Raw genomic sequence first — 14,484 nt, 5'->3', positions numbered from 1 at the left:
AAAAAATATAAAAAAAAAAAAAAGACAACAAACACAAAAGCATCATTTAGACAGACCGGGCACCAAACACATCATTCCTTTGTAATTATTCCCATAAAATCATTGAAAAGGTTTTCATCTTTATTGTGATCATAAGAATATATGTATTGATTTTGTTGTTGTTATAAAGAGACAACAGAAGGTGAGGACAATAGAAAGTTACAAAGGCAAAGTCTCTAGGGAGGATTACAAATGAAATGATCTTGTTTTAATTCCAGTTTAAAACACTTCAATTTAGATATTCTCTGTGTTATTTTGCATGCTTTTGATTGTTTCAAAAGCTTTTAAGGAAGACTCTTTATCAGTAATGTACCAAGCAGTACCTTAGGAAGGAAGTGATTTGTAGATCAGTTTGTATATTAGATGAGTTTTACACTGCTAAAATGCCCATAATTTAAAAAACCCTAGCTGGACTGTGATTTGTTTGCTTAAGTGTCACAGGGATGCATTCTAAAAGCAGGCCAAGCTGTAATTTAGTTTGAGCTATCACTCAGTATTGTCAAAATCACTAAAGGAAAGGGTAAGAAACATTTACTGAGGAGGTCTAAATAATTTTTATCTCCTACATTCTTTGTCTTGCTTTATTTGATATTTTACATTACTTGCTCTTTCTGTGGGATTGTGGTAAATATGGGAAGACTTAATAGGAGATAATAAATCATCAAATCATTTTGAATTGTTTCCACATGTCCCTATCATTTAAGTGATGAACTGTGATATGTAAAATTCATAAAAGAATATCCAAATTTCAGGTAGTATATATTTTTTTCTTTTTCTTTTTGTCTCCTTTCCTTCGCACTGTCCCCTGACATCCATCTGTGTTTCCCAGAGAGATTCCCCTGGCATGGCCTGGTGCTGCCTGCCTCACCCTTGAGGTTTTCTGGGACATGAATGTGATGGTTTTGCTCATTGGAGCTTTGTGTGATCATTAAGACGAGGGCAGAAAGGCTGAGTGTGTGGCATCCCTGGGGAAAGGGAGGGGAGAGGGGTGCAGGCAGTGCTGTGTGGAGCAGAGAGGCAGCAGCGTGGCAGAGCTGGGCTGTTGTCTGAAGGCTGAATCTCTTTATTTAAGCTGTTGTTGGTTTTGTTCCAGGGCCTTTAATTCATAATCTTATCTTACCAAACATAGAAGTAGAAACATGCTTTTAGAAAACAAAGCAGACAGACAACATCATTCAAAGAGCACTATCCAACTTGGTTTCCAAAGCTGATTTCCCTAGATCCTGTTTAAAGCCTGCCCCCAAAGCCTGTTTTTGAGAACTGCTGAGAACATGCAATTCTTACAGACTTCAGCACTCATTGTTTGTGCTGTGACTGTATCTGGAAATAGATTTCTTCTATTTAGCAGAATAAAGAGAGAGCTTGCCATGCAGCGGTAGACATTCCTATTTGACTTTGCTTATGGTAAGGCTGGATGGTATAAAACCAGTGAAACAATACATTCAGGAACATATCTCCAGATCAGGCAAGTGCCTGGGGCTGCTGTGTTCCCAGCAAGCCATGCATGCAGCCTGGTGGAGAAATTGTTTACACGAACATCTTAAAGGTCAAGTTTGCTAAAGGAAGCAGTTTTCCAGCTGTAATGGTTGCTATTGAAAGGTGAAAACGGAAAAAAATTAAAAAGACATTCCCACTAAACCGTGTCTGGAGTACAGAGGCATTGCTAGGGAGACAGAGCAAAGCCTGTGTAAATTGAGACCCCACTCTTTACGTCAGTGGCCAGTGTCCCGCCCATTGTAAGCTTCAGCCCCTGTAGATTTATGCCTTCAAGCTGTTCTGGTGTACACTTTATGTTTCAGGATTGAGTAAGATGCTGCTGTGGTTTTTCTGTTGGTGACAACTCCATCTAGTCCTCATGGCCACAAGCTTTTAAAAAAACGTATCAAACTCTTGCACATCCCTCTAGCTGTTAAATACAGCTGAAGTTGCACAGTGAGGTTTAGAAATAGGAGGAAAGGAGCGTGAACGTGTGTGTGTATGCGCAAACTGGTGTCAAGAACACACAAGCTGCATTTCTTAATGAAACCAAGGTGAAAACACTCTGTGCTTTCATGGTGACCATTTTCATTATATCACAAATTCATCATTTTAAAAGTCCTACTACGGTCTTGGCCTTAAGCAGTATCCTGTGTGAGTGAGTTTTGTCAGTTAATATTTATCCTTGCTGATAGAAAAAATTCTATTCACCCTTTCAGATTTGGTGCTTCTGAACTTTCCCACAATCTTTTTCATTGCATGATGGCCACCGTCTTCTCTGACTCATTAGCGCTAATCTTTTCTATCTACTGGTATCTTGTAAGTCAAACACATTTTGTCATGCTCAGTTGGAGCGTTTGTAACTTGTCTTCATTTATGACTGTACTAGATGCTTACTTAGGCTTTCTGCTTCTCCAGTTCACTGTTATTACAGCCAGCTGAGAGCAGGTGACCCCTTGGCATACTTGCCCAAGTTAAGGAGTACTCACACAAATATGCACACATGAACTTGGCTGAGTTCAGTTGCCCACCATCCTTCCAGAGGGAAGGGGATAACTGCACCCACTGCAGGAATATTATATGATTAGTTGGAGCATGCAACTGTAGGTATGTATTCCAGTTGCATGCAGCAAATGCTTTCATCCAAATGCTTATCTATTCAGGAAGTGTGAACACTTCATTGTCCCTTTAAATAATTTCTGCAGCAGTCAGGCTTTTGATAAAAACTGGCAGAAGACTGGTGGGGAAGAAGAATATATTAAAAATCTTGCCATCAAATTGCAGTGCAAAGCTATGAAATTATCACTTAATATGCTCTGTCCTAAGCTGGGCAGTTCTTCTAAAAATTTAATAAGTCAGTGGAAGTACAGCCTGCTTCTCCTGTAATGAAGAGATTCTTCTGCCAGCTGACTTCCAGTGATCCAGGGCTGCTTAGTGCCTGCACCCTGTGAGTATGAATGGAGGGTGAGGAGAGGGCCCCAACTTTTCCCCAGAAATAATACCTGGGAAGGGTATGTACTTCTTTGTTGCGAGTGTGTGCAAATACATGTATATTTATTTGAAGAAAAATTGGTTTTTGGCTTTGCAGTTGTTTTATTCTTTAAAGTTAGTGCCCAGTATACTGCTCATCACTGTATTTTGCATATTTATCCAGAAATTCTCTGTTTGATTATGCAGTCCTAGGGCAATTGTGCTGTTTTTTACCTAATGGGATGGAATTGATTATGATTCTTCATGCATTTTAAAAAATTCTGACAGTTCCCTTTTAAAGATTAATGATTATTTTGTAATTTATTTGGGGATTCCTTTCCCTGCTGTTCAGAGCACAAGGAATGACTGCTCTACTGTTGCTAATGTTTTTGTGAGTCTGGGAGAAATTGTCTCTAATTATTATTGTGTTACATGAAGTATATTTTAAGAAATTAGAACTCAGACTTTCTTGTAATTTTCCCAGTAACTTCTGAATTCTTTTCATCGTTACTTTCAGCTGGCTGAAAAATGTATGTCAAACTGTGTACACTTAACATTTCAAATCTTTTTCTTCTTCTGAGATTTAGACTTAGAGATTTACATTAGTGGAGAAGCTGTGGCATTAAAAGAAACCAGCCAAGGTGTGAGAAAATGAAATGTGTTTATGCTTAGTTTGAGCTGCACAGTCATGATTGTTGAAAGCTAAATTTAAGTAGCAGAAATTATTTATCAGCAATTATTTTGTATCCATTTCTAAGGTGTGATGAGGATTCAGATTCTGTTTGTGGAGCTCACGCAGCCAGTTCCAGCCCCAGGTATTCTACAGCAAATTTTGTCTCAAATACGCTGGCAACAAGTAAAACCACCAGAGTGCATTTTTTAAATCATTAGAAAGAAACCTTTATTATCAAGAGAATGCATAAACTCTAAGGTATTATCTGCTATAGCTATTACTACTTGTGGGAAGTGCATTTTTGTTGTAGATAATTATGTATAAGCAGTATAAGAATTAAATGTTTTTATATAAATAAATATGTTCTATGTTTCTTAACTTAAAATCACATTAGTTTCATTCAGGTGCAGCTCTGATGCTATTACAGTGAATTCTTCTGTAGAGCACCCGATGCAAAGCAATAATAAGTGGAGCTGTGTAACTGTGCAAGGATATACACACTGAAGAGTTCTTGTGGGGGAAAAAAAAAAATCCTTCATACTAATTTAACTGAAGTATTCTTGACATATGAGTCTCTCATGGCTATGCCTGTCTGTTAATTGCTAGATGATGCAACATAACTTTTTTTAAATCAGACAATACCTTAATACTAGCAACACTTCACATTGTTGGAATGCCCATAGGATATAAAGCAACCTACCCTGTAACAACTGCCTTGGAGGACACTTGCAGAAAGCGTGGGCAGCAATGGTTTAAAGTCTGTAAACACCCTGCAAGCATCCATCTGGAGGCTGTTGGGTCACAGATGGAAAGCGAGTTTGGCAGCTCAGAATCCTTAGGTTAAAATGTTGTATTAGCAAGTTAGTATTTCTTAAAAAAAACAAAAAAACAAAAAAACAAACTAAAGGCATTTTAATTCAGTACCCCCTAGAATCCCTTGTTAGTTTCACACCAGGAAAGAGGTAATTTCTCAGTTAACCTTTATTTGACCAACTAAAGCTAACATCTAGATTCCCCCAACAAACTAAGCAGCAGCTGGGGACTTCAAAGCAGCAGTGCCCATCTGCTCATCCTGCCAGCTGCACAGGCAGTCTTGCATCCTGCTTCAGGGTTGCTCTTCATGGAATACATTAATCTGCCAAAGATTGGGTTGGCTAGGTGCAGATAAGGACAGCAAGGTCTTCTTCAGGGCAGGTTTTCACCCTGTAGAATAGGCAAAGTTCAGTGATTTCCAGAGTATCCATGAGCAATGTCTATTTAAACCAGCAGATGTGCTGTTATGCAGAGGGACCTTTCTGCAAACTGGTAGCACATTTTAAATATTCCTTCTACCTAAATATCTCCTCTGTTGTTCAAATCCTACTTTGTGTGTAACCTTCCTTGCTTTCTGTAAAAGCCCTCAAAATATGAGAAAGAAAGTGTCATAAGGGAAGTGTGACTGTAGGGAGAAATTACTCCACATACCATCATTTATATGGGATTATAAATCAGCGTGAAGCATTGGACAAGGATGGGTCTGCTACATTCAGGTTTTATTTGAGGAGTATGAAATGTAGCACTGAAGGCAAAGAGTGCCCCCAAAACTAGTCTTATTCAAATGGCTCCCTAACTGAACAGTAATAATATGAATGGTAGTTTAGCTTGTGAATTTTCAATAAACAGTAGCCTCTTATAATCATTTTACTAACATATGCAGAGTTTGTTTGGTGTGTAGATAACAATCTCATAAAATTAAACCACCATGAGTAGCTAAGTTCTTGTTGCTGTTCTTCATAATGTTTTGACAGGTGTCTGAAGTCCTGTCTGATGGATTTCATTTTAATTCTCTTACAGAGATGATGATAACAAAGAAAATTATCCAGACAACACAGCTATCTTAGAAGAAAGGTGGCTGCCTTTGCAAGATACTCAGCAGCAGAAGGAGCAGGCTTTGAAGCCTGACATGGGCAACTTAAAGCTAAGAAAGCCTAAGCCTGTGTCAAAGTTAGAAAATGGAAAAGGCCATGAGGAAAGTCAGGTAAAGACTGAATTTACTAATATCTGAGCAAACACTCATTTTGAAATGCAAACTGAAAATGAAAACTGAAATCCGTGATGTGATTATGATTCTACAGCAATCTACTTCAGTTTTCAGGGACCTGGAGTTCTGTGGCACACTCCTGTAATGATAGGCAATTTTTGGAGGCAGGGAATTGCAGAGAGGTTGCAGGTGTTGTCAGAAGTGAGTAGAGAGCATATCTCTAGAAGTACAAATCTCTTCAGATTACCTGTGACTACTTGATTAGATTCTTTCTGTTTTATTTGAATGAGAATCTCTTACAGTAGTATTTTGTCTGCTTGTGGGAAGTTTTGATATGTCTTACTTTCTGTTTTTCTCATGCTTAAATAATACTTTAATTCCAAAAGACTACAGAGTCTACTACAACTGATCTGCCCACGGGTTTCTTTGGCATGAGCTGAGGGGAGGAGAAATGTAATTTTTCTAAAAGCTACAAAAAAAAGAAGAAAAAGGGTATAAATGAAGAAGCCTCTGCAGCTGATGGTTCATGTACATTGCTGCATTGACTTGAGATTTACCACCCTGCAGCATTTCCTGGTAGTGCCTCTGTTCCCTCCTGGTTCTTCCCAAGTTGTGTCTCATGTGCAGTGTAAAGGATTGAGGTCTCCTCCAGGTTTCACTCTTCAGCAAAAATATTCTCACGACGGGGACCACTGATGTTAACTTTGGCATACTGGCAGCCTGTAGCAGAGACAAGGCTTGTGAGATGTCTGTAGTTCATCTCTTCTTTTATGTTAGCTGTATTTAGCTCTTTTTTGTCTCTTCTTGTTTGTGGATGGAAATCTGCAGAGAGCTTTTTGAAGTGCTTTGAACACTTCACAGACCAAGAGTGATTATGGTCCTTCTTTTTTTTTTTTTCTAATTTAGAATGAGAATTCATTGTTTAGGATGGCATGCCTTTCATTCAAGATGAGGAACGTCTTTTTGGATCCTGAAACAAAATCAAAAGCCAGTAACATCCTAGTGACATTACCGCAGAATATTCAGAGTATTGATGTCAACTCTTTCCCTAATCTTCTTGCGTGCTTTTTCTGGAGTTTATCCCCGAGATAAGTAATGAAGTACTAACTTCTGCATATTTTTTTTTAAATTTTGTGGATGTATTGTATTACTAGAAAATATTATGTAGGATGCAGGTAGATGAGATATACGTGCTTATTGGCAGATAAATGATTGGAAATTTTGCCCTATGAAGGGCAAATGGAGACAAAGAGTTGTGAGGAAGTCATAAGAAAGGGCAACATCTGACTCATAGATCATCTCTTGCTCTTTCAGCTACCTCTGAGTCTCCTGTCTGCCCCCTTCCTAAGTATGCCATGCCTAGATCCCTCACTCAGTGACAGCTAACACAGAAGAGATTTGCTGCTCCGTAGTATTTTATGTGTCCTAAAGTCTTTCATGGGAAACTTTTTTTTCATATATTCTTCATATATTTAGTCTGTCATCAAATACCAGTGCAACTCACATTTGCAGTCTTGGGAATAAAATACAGTGTCAGGCAAATAATTTTCTAGGGCTTAAATTTGGAAAAACAAGATGTTTAACATGCCTGTGAAGAACAAGTCTCCGCTTGCAGAAGTGCTCTGGAAAGTGTTTGTTTTCTGTGTGGAGTTTCTCGCTGAGATCCTTGTTTTATTGTGACTATCAAAATCCTATTGCAGCCCTTAATTTTAGTCGGTCACATCTGCCTCTCTCCATTTTGAAGCTGAAAGTGATTTCAGCTATTTCAGCTCTTGCTTTTATGTATGTGGTTGTTACCTGGAAAAATGGAACAGATTGATGCTTTCAAAGACTGTTCAACTGTATATACTTTCCTTTTGTGAAAACACTTTGCCTCCAAGCCTTCTGTGGGATAATGTGCATACAAAAAGCTGATATAAAGCTGACAAACAATAATGTTACAAAATGTGTTGTAAAAGAAAGTATGATGCTCTGTGAATGGTGACTAAACTGTTCATCCTCATTTTTCTGGGTTTATTGATACAGAGCACTTTTTCAATGGACTCCTCGCTTCCCTAGCAGAAGTGTTCTGTGACATCAAAACCAGAATGTGGCAATATTTCAGTGACAGTATCTTTTTAAAAGATCTTGCCCTGATAAGCCAAGAATGTTTTCTACTCACAACTATGTGCTGCTATTAGCTGTAGTTTTAGAAAATAGTCTTCTTAAAATCAGAAGAGACGTCTGGTAAATAAGTTTGCTGCATGTATGGAAAGGATTTAAATCTGCTTGAATGGAAAACAAGTTGATGTGTGTTTCTACTGGAGAGAATCCAGGTGATTTCCACTGTAGAAAGGACACCCAGCAGGAACAGGCATCTGTGCTCAAGTAGAGCAAGATGATCCAGCATGGGGATCTGGGGCTTCACAAGACCCACGGTGTGCTGAAGTGTAATGTTTGTGCCTGTTTTTTATGACACAAGTGTAATACTGTGTACACGTAGCCTAGATCTTGTTGAATAAAGGGTTATTGAATTTGCTGTGATGATTACCAGGACAAAATCTAATAAAAGTTCAATACCAGATGACTTCAGCTGACCAAATATCAACTGATACAAAAACATTAAAGAAAAGCTGTTCCTTGGATACTGTATGCAATTATTTTTTTGGAGGCTAGAGCTGGGTGTGGAGGGGTTTGTAAACTTTTCAAAGTACTGAAACAGAAGCAGGCTGCTGGAACGTGGTTCTGTCTTCATATTCCAGCTACTTGGAATACTGTTGTTTTCAAGAACTTTTCTTTTTTATCAGTTCTGCAGCACTGATCTATAGAATATCAAATTAAATAAGTTTTTTTTTTTTTTTGCATTTCAAGATATGAAGAAGCATATATTCAGAACAGCTTTCAGGGATTAATTGTGAGGACAAATGGCACGGAATGGAAAGTACTCTTTCCTAATGCTTTCTCCTACCACTCACCTTTGGTGCGCAATGATCATAGAATCATAGAGTCACCAAGGTTGGAATAGACTTACAAGATAATCCAGTCCAACCATCACCAACAGTTCTCACTAAACCATGTCCCTCAACACAAAATCCAAATGTTCTTGAACACCTCCAGGGTTGGTGACTCCACCACTTCCCTGGGCAGCCCATTCCACTGCCTGACCACTCTTTCAGAAAAGCAGTATTTCCTAATGTCTAGTCTGAATCTTCCTAGGCACAATTTGAGGCCATTCCCTCTCATCCTATCACCAGTTACACGAGAGAAGAGGCCGACCCCTAGCTCACTACAACCTCCCTTCAGGTAGTTATAGAGAGCAATAAGGTCTCCCCTGAGCCTCCTCTTCTCCAATTGAACAATCCCAGCTCCCTCAGCTGTTACTCATAAGGTCTGTTCTCTAGACCCCTCACCAGTTCTGTTGCCCTTCTTTGAACCCACTCCAGGGCCTCAATATCTTTCTAGCAGTGAGGGGCCCAAAACTGAACACAGTACTTGAGGTGCAGCCTCACCAGAGCTGAGTACAGAGTCATGATCACTTCCCTTCTTCTGCAGGCTGCACTATTTCTGATACAAGCCTTGATGCTGTTGGCCTTCTTGACCACCTGGGCACACTGCTGGCTCATGTTCAGCCGAGCATCAATCAATACCCCCAGGTCCATTTCCTCTATGCAGTCTTCCAGCAACTCTGCCCCAAGCCTGTAGCGCTGCCTGGGATTGTTGTGGCCAAAGTGCAGAACCTGGCATTTGGTCTTGATGAACCTCATCACAATGGCTTCAGCCCAGCTGGCCTGTCTGAGACAGCGCTCTCAATATATGAGTATATGAAATGTATTTTGCTGAAGCAAATTTACCACTTGAATGCAGTTTTGGTTTTGCACCTTAACTGGACTGAATTTCTTTGACAGATTAACTTAAATAGCCTAACGTTAAAAAGGTTATTAAGATAAGCTTCCATAGTACTCACAGTTCTACTTTTATGGGTACTAATAGCTGTTATGGTCAACTTTTGAGTCCAAGCAGATCTAAACATGAATATTTATGCCTCTGTAAATGCAGTATGGACATAACCTGTGACTGGACACACATGTTGTATCTTAGAGGTAGCACATGACTGCTGCCCTCTCAAGTACCTTACAGTGTGATGGTGACAGCTGCCTCTTCCTGGAAATAGATTTCAATGCTATTTTTATAGATCTCATAGGCCAAGTAGGAGAAACTAATGTTCTGTAATTCAATAAATATCCTGGTACTTTAAAAGAGGACTTTGACTAAAATAAATTGTAATAGTATAGTTAGAATATAATCACAAAGAGGAAGTAAAAGGCCAGTGATTTTTTTTTAATTAACTTTCACAAGATCTTTTTATGAATTCCTTTAGTCCTCCAACTTAAATTTTGAGAGGCAGTTTCCGAATATTTCTCCTGAGAGAAGAACCCTTAGACAACCTCCTTAAATTATAAAACTTTTAATAAAAATTACAGTTTTTAAAAAGTGTGATTTACTTTTATTTAAGTAGTGTATCTCTAAGCAAACTTCATTCATAATATTCAAAGATGGAACAGACTACAGAAATAATAATAATAGTAAAAAAAAAAAAAAAGCAGTAATGTTTTTTGGAGATGTAGAATGACCCCATCATTCCAAGTTTCCATGCAAGTGGTTCTACCCCATGTTCAGACCTTCAAGCTTCTAACTAAGCTTTGAAAATGAAGCAAAATCAGAAATGTTTTAACAGAGGAAGTGAATGCTTTTCTTTTGCAAAGCACTCTGTATTTCAGTTTGGAAACAATTAGAATAAAATATTGACTGATAAAATCTAATAAAGAAGAAGAAAAAAAACCAAATCTGATTTAATTTTTCAAATAACTTCATTAACTTACCTGTTGTCAATGCAAGGGAGATATTATAACCCATTTTAAAGGTAAGGGAATTAAGACATGCTGAATAACTTGTCATACTCATATAATTGGTATTTGGCTATTTGAAGTAAAAGGCATATCTTTCTAATTCCTAGTTACGGTCTCAGTTTGTTGGACTTCTTTATTTTCCGTATGGCAAGGTAACTGATGTGACTTCTTTTCTCAGACTTTCACTAAGAGTAAGTAATTTCAATTTAAATGCAAATGTATATTTAAACAAAAAATATTGACTGCTGTGTGTAACCTCTTACTCATATTCTGACATCTGTTATCTAATACACAACAAATGGCTTACAATGGCTTCTTGTCTGCTTTGGCTACAAGAAGTGTTTTTCTGAGAATGAAGATGCTGCTTTATTTAAAGCCTTTTTGTGTTTTCCAATTGTTTCCAGATTACAAAAAATAACAATGATCTACAAATCAGAATCCAGTTTCATGGACCTCTTTCTTTCTTAAAAAAAATATTCAGCTACATTTGATCAGCACTGACAGGACGTAGAATATTGTTGTTGTTTCCTTCAGGAGCTGGAGAGTTCATTGCCAGGACTCTCAGAGCGGCAAGGGAAGGCAGGATCCTCAGCTAATGACTGTGCATGGAACGTGGATTTTAGATGCCAGGAAGCTGTTGTGAGATTTCAGCCAAGGTAAGCTTTGGGATAAGAGAATGCATTTCACTTCTAATTAACTGTAGGAAAGGCTAATTCATTTGCTGCCTGCTGTATAAGATATTCAGACTCCTGTCTCCCATTGGCAGTTGTATTCAGTGTTTATATGCCAAGAACTATTTGGAGAAAATGAAAGGGATGAAGATAAAAATGCAAATTTCATCCACTTTTAAATCCCCTATATTACAAGCAGCATGAACATCCTTGCTTCAGAAATTGCTGTTCCTCTGTGCCAAGTTTCAAAAATATCTCAACTCTTTTTTTTTTTTTTCTGTTTTTTCCCATTGCTGACTTGCCTCACTTTCTCAGAGCTGTTTTCTCACTGAGAAATAGAAATGTGAAGCAACATACCTGATTTTGGTATGGGTGTACATTTACATATAGTTTACGTTCCTCTTGTTTCAATACTGTAAAAGTAGCCCCTTAAAGGGGAGAGACATTCAGTTTAGGTGTTAGGCAACTTTCGACCGGAGGCAACTCAGCAGAACATGAAGTAACTCACATCTGGCTCATACATGTAGTCAAAATTCCATTCCCAAGCCTCCATAGATAAGCAAAAGGCTAGAAATGGGGCTTCAACTCACCCAGCTGATCCAACTTAGCAGTAAAGGTGTGTCCTAAGGAAAAGATTCTGCTCTTATTAAGAAGCTTGGACTGTGTAAACAAGATTGTGCTCTTCACAGTTATCCTTTTTTTGGGCACTGCTTTATGGATTTCACATGCTCAGTTGCTGGTCAGCCCTGATTTGCTGTTTACATAGAGTTTCAAACAGACAAGCCAGGGCTCTGATCTTTATTTCTGCTTAAAGGTGCATGATAGCCTCAGTGCTCTAATTGCCTCCATGGCAGCAGTGTAACAGGGACTCTGGCTGGAGTCAACAGCAGCTGTACAATCATAGAGATGATCTGTGGGTGAGGAAACAGGTAGTGGACATATGGAACTTATTGCCTCCAAAGTCTGTTCCAAGCCAGGGCTAGGTTAGTTGTGACGGTTGCAATCCAATGGCATTTTGGTGCTTTATGTGAAAGGAACCAGTTGCCTTCACAACAGCTTTTAGTAGGCATTATTGTAAATGATATTAATTTATGCTCTCGGAGGAAACTTTAGCAGAATCATCAAGCATTTAATTAGCTTTCATGATCAACTACTTTCACCATCCAATGCTTGTATTTGCCACTGAGACACTGCAAGTCCTGCTTCTTAGAAAATGTTTCTAATTAGCCCCAGCTTAAGGAACTTGCCTTCTGCTTCTCTGATATTCTTAACTTTGGAAAAAATCACACCAATTTATTTTAAGGAAGAGAACAGTGAATTTGGTTATCAGAGAGTTAGACCTACCTAGCAGCTCTGCTGATAGGAGCCCTGTATTTGGACAGGTAATGAAATGTAACACTAATTAATTTCAACTGATGACAGAAATGTAATGAAAGAAAAGTGGATTTTAAACATAAAAACCAGAGTAGAGCGTGCATGAATAAAACAGCAACTATGGCAAAGTTCCCCTGCCCACTTCAAAAGTTCAACCTTAGTTTTTTGGATGTGAAACCATTACTCACTATGCTGTTTACTCCTGTATAACATCAGGGTAGCTCCTTAGGAAGCCTGTTACTTACTAGTGTTATTTCTGTTAAATAGAGGACCTGGATTTATTGTGAGTTGTGAAAATGTAGTGATAGCACCTGAGGTCTGGCCATCTCATACTTTGATTGTTACCTCAAAATGGGGGTGACTTTACTCCCAAATTAGGGACTTTGAGCATGGAGTAAACATGTTAACTTGTGGTCCTTGGTCTCACGCACACATTGTATTCACGTTAACTGCCTTAGCCATCCTTGGAAAAAAATTCCCACTACCTGGATGGAGCAAAGGACTTTGAATTACATATGCTGCAGTTACTGCTTTCAGTCTGAGGTTCACTCTGGCTGGTGATTCCTCAGAGGAGCCACCAACAGCTTGCCCCAGTTCTTTACCATTAACAAGCTTTGATAGGGCCTTGTCTTTGCGTGCCCTTGTCTCAGCTTGTGTAGATCACTGGCTCCTGTATCGGAATCACAGAACTGGCTTGTGCAATGGACTATGAAACACAGCTGCCAAGGTATGTCGTGCTTTGTTTTCTGCTTTCCCTGCTCTGGAACATGGCAAAGGTTAAGCATTCAGGCTTGGTCACAGCTAGATTTTGACAGAAAACATATGCTAGCCTTGCAAAACTTGAGTTTCACTGTCTTCTACTTGTGCTAGATTAATGGTAAAATTAAAAATCCTTTGTAACACTGCAACTTTGAGAGATCCATAAATCACAGACCAAAAGCTTTCTGCTCTTCTGGAGAAGAGGAGATGACCACACTGCTGCAGGGGTGCCATGGGGCAAGCTTCTCTATCACATATGTGTGGGGAGGAGAGGAGAAGAAGGATTTATTTCTGCCTTGTACTAAGGAGAAAGGTTGACTATTTCTAGTGAGATTTGTTCCTTCTGCTTTAGTTTGATTCTTCAGATTGATATATCTCTGCAACGAGTCTCACTGCAGTTTAAAATCTAAATACCTCTTAATTTTTCAGGATTTGTCTTGAAATATGTTCTAGTCAGGCAAAAATAGGACAATTTTAACTTGTCTTAATATGGATAAAAAACTACAGAGATACAAATAAAAACTCTGGGGTACAGCCACGGCTTCCCAGGGTTTCCTTGCTCCCTTCCCCAGGGGAGAGCAAACTCTAGCAATGCCCTCAGTATCAAAGTTCTCAAGGCAAGTAGCTTCTGAGAGGGCAGCTCTCTCACATAACTTTCATTTTTTTTGCTAAACACCTACAACTTTGGGATGTGTGGGCAGGAGCAGGGAAGGTGCAGAAGTGCTGATATCTCTGTGCCATAGGATGGAGCCACATGGATGAGGCAGATCTGGAGAGGCTGCATTCCCGTGCAGATAACCAAGCAAGCCAGAAGAGAAGCTGGCCAAATCCCTCTGATCCAGCAAAAATTCATCATGACCACTATGTTTCTGTGTATATTTCTGTATTGGCAAATTAAGATTAGATGGTGAAACACGGCTTTGCTGGAAAATGATGGATCTCTTCCTATGTTCCTAAAAGCAGTTTCTTCATGAGTCTTGATATTAAAATATTGGTTTTCAAAATTCCAATTACAGTTCTTATATCATGGAATGGAAAATTCTCGAGTAAGCTCTTTAGCCGTCATATGCCCTTTCCCTCCCAGCCACCCCACCCCCCCCAAACAAAAGAAAAAAA

General features: G+C 38.9%; 1 long non-coding RNA gene across 1 annotated transcript; it reads left to right on the top strand.

Annotated features, from left to right (window-relative positions):
- The first annotated feature begins 3,723 nt into the window (after window positions 1–3,723).
- Window positions 3,724–11,253, top strand: LOC104911896. Its single transcript, XR_004160463.1, has 3 exons — window positions 3,724–3,800; window positions 5,492–5,675; window positions 11,099–11,253. It is a non-coding gene; the product is annotated as an uncharacterized LOC104911896 (long non-coding RNA).
- Window positions 11,254–14,484: the final 3,231 nt, after the last annotated feature.

Source organism: Meleagris gallopavo, chromosome 8 (genome assembly GCF_000146605.3).
Source record: "Meleagris gallopavo isolate NT-WF06-2002-E0010 breed Aviagen turkey brand Nicholas breeding stock chromosome 8, Turkey_5.1, whole genome shotgun sequence".
Lineage (NCBI taxonomy): Eukaryota > Metazoa > Chordata > Aves > Galliformes > Phasianidae > Meleagris > Meleagris gallopavo.
The sequence above is the reverse complement of the archived record's forward strand: the minus strand, read 5'-3'. Positions and strand labels throughout refer to the sequence as shown.